Consider the following 11,876-nt stretch of genomic DNA (forward strand, 5'->3'; position numbering starts at 1 on the left):
ATCACACATCTAGTCAAAACTAAAAAAATGTAAAATCTGCTGTTGCAAAAACATAACTGCCTGCAGATCACATACTTGTACTAACTAATCTCTAACTGAAGGGTGATGCATCCAGCAGTTATCTAGGGATGCCCGGAGAAACAGGCAACCACAACGATAGATTTGAATAGCTACATATCATTCAGAAAGAGAACACACATTTTCTGAATGATAGCTTGGAAGCTGTACAAAGAGTTGCACAGCAAGAAACTGCTGCTTAAGCCAGAAATGCCTTATATTACCCAACAAAGAAAAAGGGAGCACAATCAACACATACAGGAAGAGTTGCAATTACACTACCGTTTGAATCGAAACGTCCATAAAAATCGGCCCAACGCGGCGATCCAAATGGACGAGCGTCTGCTTGTTGTCCGCGCGCGACCCATGTCAAGCCCAAATTTGGGTTAGGTTTTTCGTTGGCGTTGACAGGCAACGCTCTTGTCCTCCCGGCCCGTCAATCGGTGGCACATTGGCCATTCCCCCTTCCTTCCATCAACACTCCCGGCCCTCCCACCCATAGCCACCGCCGCCTAGTTCCGGTGCCCAGGCCGCCTGCCCGCACCCACACCTCTCCCAGCAGCACGCTACCCCTCGATGCCCCCTACTTCGGGGTTTGGTGGACCGTTTTTGACACCGTCTCAGCACCCCAACGTCAATGCCACCACGCCCTCACCTTACCTGTCCGCAGCATGCAAGCACGGCTACCTCGCTCGTCGGACGCCGCCACGTTCGCCTCCACGCCTCCAGGCCCGCTACATGGTCTCGTAGAGGCGCGAGGCTCTTTACCGGATGGCTTCTTCAACGACATCCACAAGTTGTTCGCTGGTTTGCCCGTAAGGTACAAATGAACTTTGGCAACAAGTACTTTTTCCACAATTTCATTTGTGATTCAGATGATTCTTCATTTGATGATGAGGAGATTGTGGCTGCCGCTTTGGTTGTCCATGACTACATAGTAGGCATTGGCCGATATTGGCTCGATCCCAGGGCATACTCCGGCGTTGAATCGCAACCGAGAGAGCAGCAATTGCCTACTCCGACAGGACTACATCGAGTCCCCTAACCCGCTCTTCAAACACCACCTATTCCGGCGCGCTTTCCATATGGCTAGACATGTGTTCAACCGTATCCGAGAGAGGGTGGTGACGTACGACAACTATTTCGAGTCCAAGGAGGATGCCCTCGGAAAGATTGGTTCTCCTCTTATCAGAAATGCACTACAGCTATTGGGATGCTTGCATACGGAGTTCCCGGTGATCTCATTGATGAGTATGTCCGGATAAGCGAATACACGCATAGACTCCATGTACAAATTCTGCAAGGTTGTGATAGCAGTTTTTGGCCCGGAGTATTTGACATCACCAACTATGACAGATACAACCCAGTTGTTGGCGATCAATGCCAGTAGGGGCTTTTTCCGGAGATGCTTGGTAGCATAGATTATATGCACTCAGAGTGGAAAAACTGCCCTTCTGCTTGGCTGGGGCGGTATAGGCTCACCTCGACTATGTCCATCTCATGCTGAAAGGCCTATCAGCCATGCTGATTAGAGCACGCCCACATAGGGTGTATGGAGGCAACCATGTTCGCCCCGATCCCAAAAAAATGTTCAGAATTTCAAAATTTGTTTAAATTCTCAAAAAATGTTCAGAATTTCATTTTGTTTCAATTTACAAAAAAATAATAGAATTTTTTAAATTTCCAAAAATGTCAGAATTTCTAATTTTGATTAAATTCTAAAAAAGGTTCAGAATTTCAAATTTGTTTAAATTTTCAAAAAATCTTCATAATTTCAAATCTTCTCTAAATTTTAAAAAATACTCAGAATTTCAAAATTTGTTCAGTTTTTCAAATAATGTTCAGAATTTCGATATTTGTTTAAGTTTTAAAATAAATGGAATTCCAAAATGTGTTTAAATTTCCAAAATGTTCAGAATTTCAAATTTTGTTTAAATTTTCAAAAAAATCTTCAGAATTTCAAAAAAAATTCAAAATTTTAGAAAATTCATATTTTTTTAATTTCCAAAATAATCTGAATTCCCAAATCTGTTTATTTTTTTGAAACAATTGGAATCCAAAATGTGTTTAAATTTTTGTTCAGGTTTTCCAAATTTTGTCCACCATTCAAAAAAATTATACAAAATTTGAAATTGTTCTACATGTCTAAACACATGCAAGATGCCAAACAAAGTCTCAATTCAGTATGTCACAGCACATACACCGGTACCAAACAACAGTAAATGCATGTACTCAGCATGTCTAGAGTCAGCATGTCTTAAAGGGGAAGAACAATGCTATGGTGGGAACTGCGAAAAAAACACACCCTGAAAGGGTGCTCACAGGCCAACAACACTTAGTTGCATGAATTCATGGTCCACTACAGTAAATAGCAAAAGCATGGCCATCCAGCCGCCTCCAGCCCAGACGGCCCAACAGTTGCATGAATTCCACTACACACACACACACGGCTGAACATTCTAGCGTGAATTTCATTGCAATTAATTGCTTTTTTTTAGAGAAAAAACTGCTGCTAAAAAATCATTGAAACTTGAGCAACACTAGTGTTGGTGACCTAATAGTTCTCATGTTCCTGGTCCTTGGCTCTTTCTTGAAACTTTTGTAAAGTAAAGATGTCTTGTGTCCCTCAAAGTTGGCGCTCCTTTATTTATTTCCTCGCATATACATAAGCTCTATCTTGCGTGTCATCGGCCATGAACACTGAGGCCCTCTTTGATTTGTACGATTCTCAAAACGAGAATAGTGAAAATAAAAGATTGGAGTGGCATGCCCACTTGAATCCCATAGGATTAGCACAGAGTGTTTGATCCACATGCAAAACAAAGAATGTGAAAAATGTGGTTGGAGTGGATGCTAGATTTTCAATGAAATATAGTAGATTCCATAAGAAAAATTCCTACGAACCAAATGGCCAATGTAGGAAAAATTCCTAAGGGTTCTAACCCTCCATAAATCTAATAAAATTCCTTTGAATCAAAGAAGCCCTGAAATTAACACACATTTTTTATGAAATTGAAATTAATACACATGTGCTTCATTCATAGGTTCGTGGGCTTCTTGGGTGACAAGAGCCTTGGGGCCAGGGTCATCGATGTCCACACGCGCATGCTCCCGGGCCACCAGAAAGTGCACGCCTTCCTGCATGCACTTTGAGGAGTCCGGCATCACCTGATGCGCAGTAAACTACGCTTAGAGGTGGTAATCCCTATTGGGAGCTCCTAACCGGCGCTGCTCTCAGCGCCGGTTTTGACTACTGGCGCTCGAAGGTGGTGCTACTTGGGCCGGCCCAGCAAATCTTCGTTCGCTAGCTCGTGGGCAGCGCGATAAAATAACAGAAAATGTAGCGATGTGGAGGATCGAACTCGCACCACTATTAAAACGTAGGACCTTGGCAAACCACCACAACAACTGTGTGGTAGCGATCAATTCAGGGAGCGAACTTTTTTAAGAATACCTGGCAGTGCAATTAATTGCACATTTCTATTGTTTACTGTAGCACTTTGATTCGCGAATTATTTCAAAACTATTATGGAAATGTGTTTTTTAATGTAAATGGAAAAAAAATTGAAACTTCACATATTTAAAAAAAATTTGGTATTAATAATAAAAGGCAGGAATACGAAAAAGTTCATCTGTTCACAAAAGTTCAAAAAGAAAAGGAGTTCATCGATTTTGAAAAGAGTTCATCGAATTGAAAAAATTCATAGGTTTTGAAAAGAGTTCATCGATTTTGAAAAAAAGTTCAACGACTTGGAAATAAGTTCATCGATTTGTAAAAGGAGTTCATCGGTTTTGAAAAAGTGTTCATCGGTTTTGAAAAAAAGTTCATTGATTTGGAAAAAGAGTTCATCAATTTTGAAAAGAGTTCATTGATTTGGAAAAAGAGTTCATCAATTTTGAAAAAGATTTCATCGATTTGGAAAAAGAGTTCATCAATTTGAAAAAAAATCATTGATTTGGAAAAAAGAGTTCATCGATTTTGAAAAAAAGATCATCCATTTTGAAAAACAATTCACAAATTTGAAAAGGTTCATCAGATTTTGAAAAAAATCACACATTTAACAAAGAAAAAGAAAAATAAAAAGAACAAAACCGTTCCAACAAAGGAGAAAAAGGAACAGGATAAAGGAAAAAAGAATGAAGAATGAAGAAAATAGTTGATAATGAACAAAATAGCGAAGAAGACCCAAATGAACATATCTGTTGTGGTTGGCCGGTTGGTTACTGCGGCATGCATTGAAAGAAGATGTCGAGGGAACGAATCCCTCCCACGCGTTTCTATTCTTTTTTGCGGGATAAAAGCAGAAGAAAGAACGTAGATGGGCCCAGCCCAGGTCGCTGAGGGGTATGCGCCCGTTAGTGAAAACAGCTAAAACGGGCGCAGCGGGCGCTGTTTAGGATTTGCCTCCTATTTGAGGCATTCTGTATCAAACTGTCGAGGATTCGCACGGCCGAACGATCGAGAGATGGGCTAGCCCATTTAGCAGCTACATGTTCAACAAAATCTCAGTTGTAAGAAATTTCCAGACGGTTCCACTTTTGTTTTCTTTTTTGGTTTTTCCTTTTATTTTTTAAAACATTAAAAATTGTTTTTCTTTTCCTTTAAAAGTATTGGAAATTTTAAAAATATTCAGAATTTTTATTTTTTAGAATTTCAATTTTTTCCCATTTTATATATTTTTGGGATTTTGAAACTTCTTCACAATTAAAAATGTTCACATATTTTTGAATAATTTATGAATTTCAATAAATGTTCACACACTTTTATAAAAATGTTCATAATTCTTATTTAACGTTTAAGAAAATATTAATATACTTTAGAAAGTTCGCGTTAGAAAAACAACTTGTTCACAAACATTTCAAAAATTGTCCACATTTAAGAAAAATGTTCTCAAAATTTCAAAAAATCTCCACTTTATAAAATAATCAATGTTGCTGTGTTTTGTTTTGAAAAAAAAAACCGAAAAAACAAACCCGTTAGAACGTTGAACATGAAAAAAAAAGTCGGGCACTCGTTAGCTCGCCCAGTCAATACAGTGTTGCGAGCGCTTAATGGAAGCGTGGCACCACCCATCTTGAACCTGCTAGCTGCTGATGCACAGTCACGTGGAGATGAGGGTGCTGCCCATTGTAGGGTCGACGCAGTGGCGATGATTTAGTATATAAAGTTAGTACAAAGTCGGGTCATCTATTTTGAAACGGAGGAAGTACTGCACAGCATATCGTAGTACTATATGGTGGATGCAGAGACCGTTCCCGTGATAATGCAGACTTCCGTCTTCCAAAAAAGGCACCCATTAACGGCGTCCACAATGACAATATAACTATCAACCGGCACTAATTAAGCAAACTTTTTTTTGTTAATCAATCTAGAACAGGACTCTGCATGACCTGCATCAGCTCCAACTTTATCCAAAAATGTAAATTATAACGGTAGAATACTGTGAAACACCAAACACGTTCTATGAGTGACAAATTAGTTGTACGATCTAGAGAAAAAGTTCACATTTCAGCACACAATTGTGAGAGGCCGAGAGGGCAAGGAGTTCTCTACATTCAGGAGTAACCAGACTTCTTGCTAAGTTGCCAGGATATACGAAACCTCCTGAAACATGAGGGTACGTAGCCGGATTCAGAAACAACATGAGAAGAGAGGCTCCGTGACATCAACCGGCCAAGCGCTTAAATGTACATGCGCCGGCCCTTCAGTCACCCGGGCAGTAGCAATGCACTGTAAATCATGGGCACCATTAGATTTTAGCAGCGATGGCAAGCGCGGTATATATTGATTATTGAACTCTAACACCATAAGAGTAACAGTATCCATATTGTTGAGAAAATGCAGAAAGGCTTATGAATTGTTCAGTTCAATAAACTTTAACACTAGCAAACTTGTCGAGGAAAATCTCTTTGCCGAATAACTTGTTGAAAAAAATGACTACTAAAAGGGGGGGTAAAGAAATGAATAATAACATCGTCCTAAATAAGTTGTAAATGGTCAGTAACTAGTTTAAGTACATGAGGGGTCAGCAAACAAATATATATTCTGAAGTAACGGTTATCTAGGACACAAGTCGTAGTATAGTAATAAGCCAGATTGAGATAAAATTGGCCAAGTACCTCAGTGGTAGTTTGTCCCTGGTAGAAAACCAGTAACTGAAACGACTTGCCAGGCAGAACTTGGATACATTCACCGCAATAGATTGACTGAAGCGATTTCAGCAACGCCTTGATGAGCCCTGCAAAATATAGCAAGTTATAAAGACAGACAACTTGGGGAGATGAGGCAACTGAATTGGGAGAGAGATAAATGTTGAGGCATACCACTGCATCATACTCTCCATCATAGAGTATAGTAGGATGGTTGGGATTCATCCTGGCTGCTCTCTCCATGGCAGCCTTTAAGTCCACATCGGCCCCAATCTCGCTACATGCATTGCACCTGATAGTAATAAGGCGGGGGAGGTTTTCAATCCCGAAATCAAAAGACTCGCCTTTAATTGCCCGAAAAGAAAGATAGAGTGTTTCTAAATTGGGCATGGATCCTACTGCAAACATTAGATCCACCCCAGAATCCATACCCGTATCATAAACAAACTGTTTCAAGCATTGGAATCCAACTTCTCCACCGATTCTGACCCTTGTACCTTCATTCACCCATGGTCGGCATAGATCCAGAATGAGCAGAGCAGGTAAGGCTCCAAGGATGCACAGATCTTCCTGCTCTAGTCTCTTCACCTCAAGCCGTAACTTTTGCAGGTTGACAAGGGAGCCCAGCCATTTCGGAACTTGCGGGATACCAGACCAGTTGGTCAAAAGATCTTCAAGACTGAACAGAGTAGAGAAGAATTCTCCCTGTAACAAGTCGCGCGCATACTCCACTTCAAGATGACGAAGGTTCTCAGTGACTAGGTTATCAAGGCAAGATGCAACAGCTTTCTTGCACTCGTTACTTGCAACTGCATGTTGAGTGTCATAATCAAATTCAAAACTGAGTTTCAACTTCTTCAGATTCTTGAGCTGACCAAGTTCTTGCAGGAAGTTCAATGGCTCCTTGGAGACTTCAACCTCACCCAACGTCTCCAGTGATTGCATCTTCAAAATTCCATCAGGAAATTTAACCTCCTTCCGAACCATTAGATGCACCAGCCTTTTTAGATTAACAATACTTGCTGGCAGTTCATGTAGCCCACAGATTCTTACGTCTAGAATCTCTAAGCACTGTAAATGTCCGATCTGTTCTGGAAGCTCAGTTATGTCTGTTTCTCTAAGGTCAAGGTACCTCAACTGAAATAACCCCACTATATTGGCAAGATGATGGTTATAACATTGTCCACAATCTCTAAGGACCAGAACACGCAAATGCTTGAACTCATTGAGAGAAGGGATTTCCACAAGACCCGGAAATAAACTAAATGATCGGACATGAGACAATACAATGCCGCTTAGAACAAAATAATCTTCTCTGTCTTTCACTTGTATAGCGAGCCGCCGGACTTTGTTTTGTGTCCCAACGGTTAGATTAGGAACACCAACTAATGTAACAAAGTTTTCTTCAATGGACTTGGATATGATGAAATCAAGAATTGTGTCATGTACTCGAATACTCCTCACATTGCCATATCTGGTCATTTCCACCGGTTGGATCAAACTTCTATTGATGAGCTCATTGAAATACTTCTCTCCTAACTCATATGTTGTATACCTGCCTTCTTTATGAATGAATCCTTCACCAATCCATCTCCTTATCAGGCCCTTTTTCTCAATAACAGAATCCTCTGGAAATATACTGAGATATAAAAGACAAGTTTTTAGATGAATAGGCAGATCAAAGTAACTAAGTGACAATATCTTTATCATTCTTTGGACACTTGAGTTCCTTTCAAGTGCACATCCAATTGAAGCTTTTACTTGATTCCAATGATGCTCTGTTTGTTCAGTGTTAGCCAGCAAACCAGATATAGCAATGATTGCCAGAGGTAAACCATCACATTTTGCCAAGATCTGGTCAGAAACTTCTTCAAGATATGCAGGGCAGTTTTCTTTGGAGTTGAATAGTCTTCCATAGAATAATTGTCTCGAGTGTACCATATTAAGAGGTTTTATATTATAAATATGGCCTCGGAAAGATGAATGGCACGAATGAGCAACATTGCTGATGCGAGTAGTAGTGATTATTTTACTGCCATAATTGCTTGAAGGGAATGCACACTTCAGAACATCCCATGACTCCTCCTTCCATATATCGTCAACAACAATCAAGTACCTGCTCATAGAATTAAGAGGGATAATAGAAAGCTTAGATATAAAGAGAAAAACATATATTCTTTGACAACGTATCATACTTGGAACAAGAAAGCCAACATAAATGTTAAAATGCTATTACAGACTAACCCCGCAAAAAAAATGCTATCACAGACTTAATTCACTATGTCGGTGGTAGAGCATCTCTAGCAAAGTCACCATATTGGCATCCTCCGTACCACATATGGAGCACACTCAATAGTCACCATGTTTGGTGCCTCCATAATCATGGGACCCAGTTGTTAATGGACATCCCTTTTTCGTGAACGTCCTTGCCATCCCGCATGAGGTAGGAGGCCCAGAGTTTTTTTTTCATGCCATGTGCAATCTACATGCAATGTCCATATAGAGTGTGCTCCAAAAGGCAACCCAAGACGGCATATATGGCGACTGGGAAGCCAGATATGGAGGGAGCTCAATAAATTACGTCAATCTCTTATAAGATGCCAAATCTACTAGAGTGCCTTTTTTGCCAAAATCGCCATAGTAGCGGTTATTATGGCCATAGTGCCGATATGATGACTCTGCTAAAGTTTCTCTTAGTCTAGCACATTACGTACTTAGAATGACAATGAGAAACTTAAATAGAATGGATGATGACCAAAAATAATCATATACCCTAGTTATTTTGAGAAGCATGCATCATCAAAACAAGACATAGATCAAGACATGATTTTCAATAAAATATATCAAGAACGCATCTAGCAGTTCGTGGCACACGGTCAAAAAGGGAAAGCCTACCAACCAAGAAGGGATATGCCAAACCAATCACGCCACCTGGTCCCTCTTCATGTGCTATACGTCCACATGATCCCTACAGTAATGCATTTGTTTTCTTGTGCCTTAAATTTGGGTTTTCGAAAATCTGAAAATTCATAGCTTCCAAATCGCGTGGGAGAATTCAGATCCGTTATCACTTGGAATCCCCAGAACAAGCTCTTCGAAAGTAGGCTCCATTTTTATATGTATCGTTGAGGTTTTTCAATGCCAAATTTGGTGCTACATGGTGCAACTTTAGTACCACAAAATGCAAATTCAGTGTTGCGTGAACCAACTTCATGTGAGGTTGTAATTTAACAATCACGTTAACGAACTTCTTATTACGTGCGACTCAGCGTGCTGCTCCACACAACTGCCTATTAGTTCATGCGTAACTTCCCTCCTACCCATGGATATGCAATTTCATTGTTGGCATCCAACCCCACCAACCCTATCAGTGAGATGTACGACTTAGTCAGCTGCCCCGGCCAACTATCTAGCAGTCAATGTAGGACTCCCCTCCTACTTGTGGACGTGTACTTTTCACTATTTGCACACTGCATCAATTACCCTCTGAGTCAGACGTGCGACTTCGTCTCCTGGCCCGGCCAACTGCCTCGCAGTTGATGTATAGTTTCCGCTGCAGGAACCCCATGTCAACTATCCTACCGGTGAGATGTGCAATTTAGTCTTGCACGGACCAACTTCCTAGCCGTCCGTGTGTAACGTTTCCAACTAACAGGAAGTTAGCAGACAGAGCACTAATTTTGGTTTTCGAAACACTAAAGTTCGTTCCTGGAAAACAATAGTTGCATAGAAAAAAGTTCATCAAAACATATCCATGCCAGATCTAGTTTCGAAGAGCTCATCCTGAGAAACCTACTGGTGAAACATATCTTAATTCAGATGTTGGGTTAAAAAGTTATGACTTCTTGGAAGTTTTGACAATGTAAACAAATGTATAACAGGCATAGGTCGGCAGTGCCTGTGTACATAACGCGTCTTGTTTCATTCATGGGTCGGCCCCTGCGCATGTGCTTCTCCAGACCACATGCCCAAACAGCTGCCCCAAGTCGCGTGTTGCGGTACTGCGCTCTAGGCCAAAAAAGTGCAGCTACACTTTTAATCATTTGGGATATATTAACTATATACATGAAGAACTATATCAAAAACAAGTTTACTAGTATGTTTTCCATGTCAAATAACTTTCTAATTATACATTGAAGGAGGACGACTAGACATGGGTAGAAGTTGTACCTTTTATCTGCTAGGAAATCATTGATCTTGCTGATGACTTGTTGTATACTCCCTGATTTAGTGTCACCATATTTTTGACCAGTAACTTCACTAAGAATAGTCCTCAAGATACACATCATGTCTGGATTTCTTGACACGGATAAGAAATTGTGACACTCAAATTGCCCTTTGAGCTCCTGATACACTTGGTTTGTAAGGGTTGTCTTGCCCATACCTCCAGCTCCAACAATAGAGACCATCTTTATTTGGTGTTGGGTTGAAGCAACTCCATCATCTTGTGTCAACATTTTTATTATCTCACACTTCGGTTCATCAATTCCGATGAGTTTTGAGGCATGCTCAAAGATAGCAAGCGCTCTGGGGTCAACAGTTGCATTTCTGGTGCTGGAGAAATCCTCACGGTTCTTGTACCTTGCATTCCTCTGGCCCACCTCAATGATTTGTTTCTTCAAACCTTGAATCTCCTTGCCAATCCGATGATGAGTCTTCATCTTTCCCAACTTCCCTAGCGAGGACTTGATCTTCTCTATGAAACCATTGCATCTTTCTGGTCGGCACCTTGCATGAAGTCATCGATAGAGTCCTCCATGTCATATGAGAGCTCCCTCATCGCCGTCATCCACACCTTATCCTGCACATCAGGATCCTCCTCCTCTGACATCTTCACGAGAAAGGCATGCATGGCGGCGAGCTCGTCCGTGAGGAACTTGATCTCGCCATGCACCCCCTTGAGACGCTTGTACTCGTCTCCCAGCAAAGTAGCCAGCTTCTCCAGGACGGGTTTCAGGGCCCCCGTCACTGCACTCACCAGAGCGGCCTCCATGGTTGAGAGCTTGTGAGTGTGGTAGCTAGCTAAGTTAATTTTGTGTGAGGGAGGATGAGTTGTGGCAGCAGCGTAGGTCGAATGGGTGCTCCCCACCTCAGCCTTAATACTTCCGGCCAGTTGCACTGTCACTAGGCTTAGCATCGGTTCATTGTAACTAAATAACGTGCTTTCCATGTAGTACCACCATGTGCATCGCACCGTTGCTCCACCGGAGAGGCTCTGTTAATTAACCTTAGATAGATGCTAACCCCGACGAGGAAGAAACAAAAAAACTGCGTTGCTCAATGTCGAAAAGTGTGTGATGTCTCTGTGCTCGTTAATTTATGTTCAAAATGCATCGGAATGTGCAGGCGTGCGTACAGAGATCTGAAACAATTTGTCGACACGAGGTATATATTAGTACATTTTTGACAATACAGTAGTACTCCTCTTTGATTAGTTTAACTAACAGGTTGTCTGCACTCCATGTTAACTCCTCTAGATCTGCGCATGAGCTGTGCCTCTGACAGTCTAACTAGGTGTATTAGTTTTTTGTTCCCGAGGTATTCGTTTTTGCACTCGCCAGCTACTCCCCCGCCCCGGTTTATCAGGTCCCTCTTATTTTGGAACAAAATTTGACTTATAAATTGAACTACAAAAATTATAAATTGTATAACACAAAAAGTATATCATG

General features: G+C 41.1%; 1 pseudogene; it reads right to left on the reverse strand.

The window, feature by feature from the left end:
* Positions 1-5,567: 5,567 nt before the first annotated feature.
* Positions 5,568-11,253, reverse strand: LOC123129161 (disease resistance protein RGA5-like; annotated as a pseudogene).
* Between the last annotated feature and the right edge of the window lie 623 nt (positions 11,254-11,876).

Source organism: Triticum aestivum, chromosome 6A (genome assembly GCF_018294505.1).
Source record: "Triticum aestivum cultivar Chinese Spring chromosome 6A, IWGSC CS RefSeq v2.1, whole genome shotgun sequence".
NCBI lineage: Eukaryota > Viridiplantae > Streptophyta > Magnoliopsida > Poales > Poaceae > Triticum > Triticum aestivum.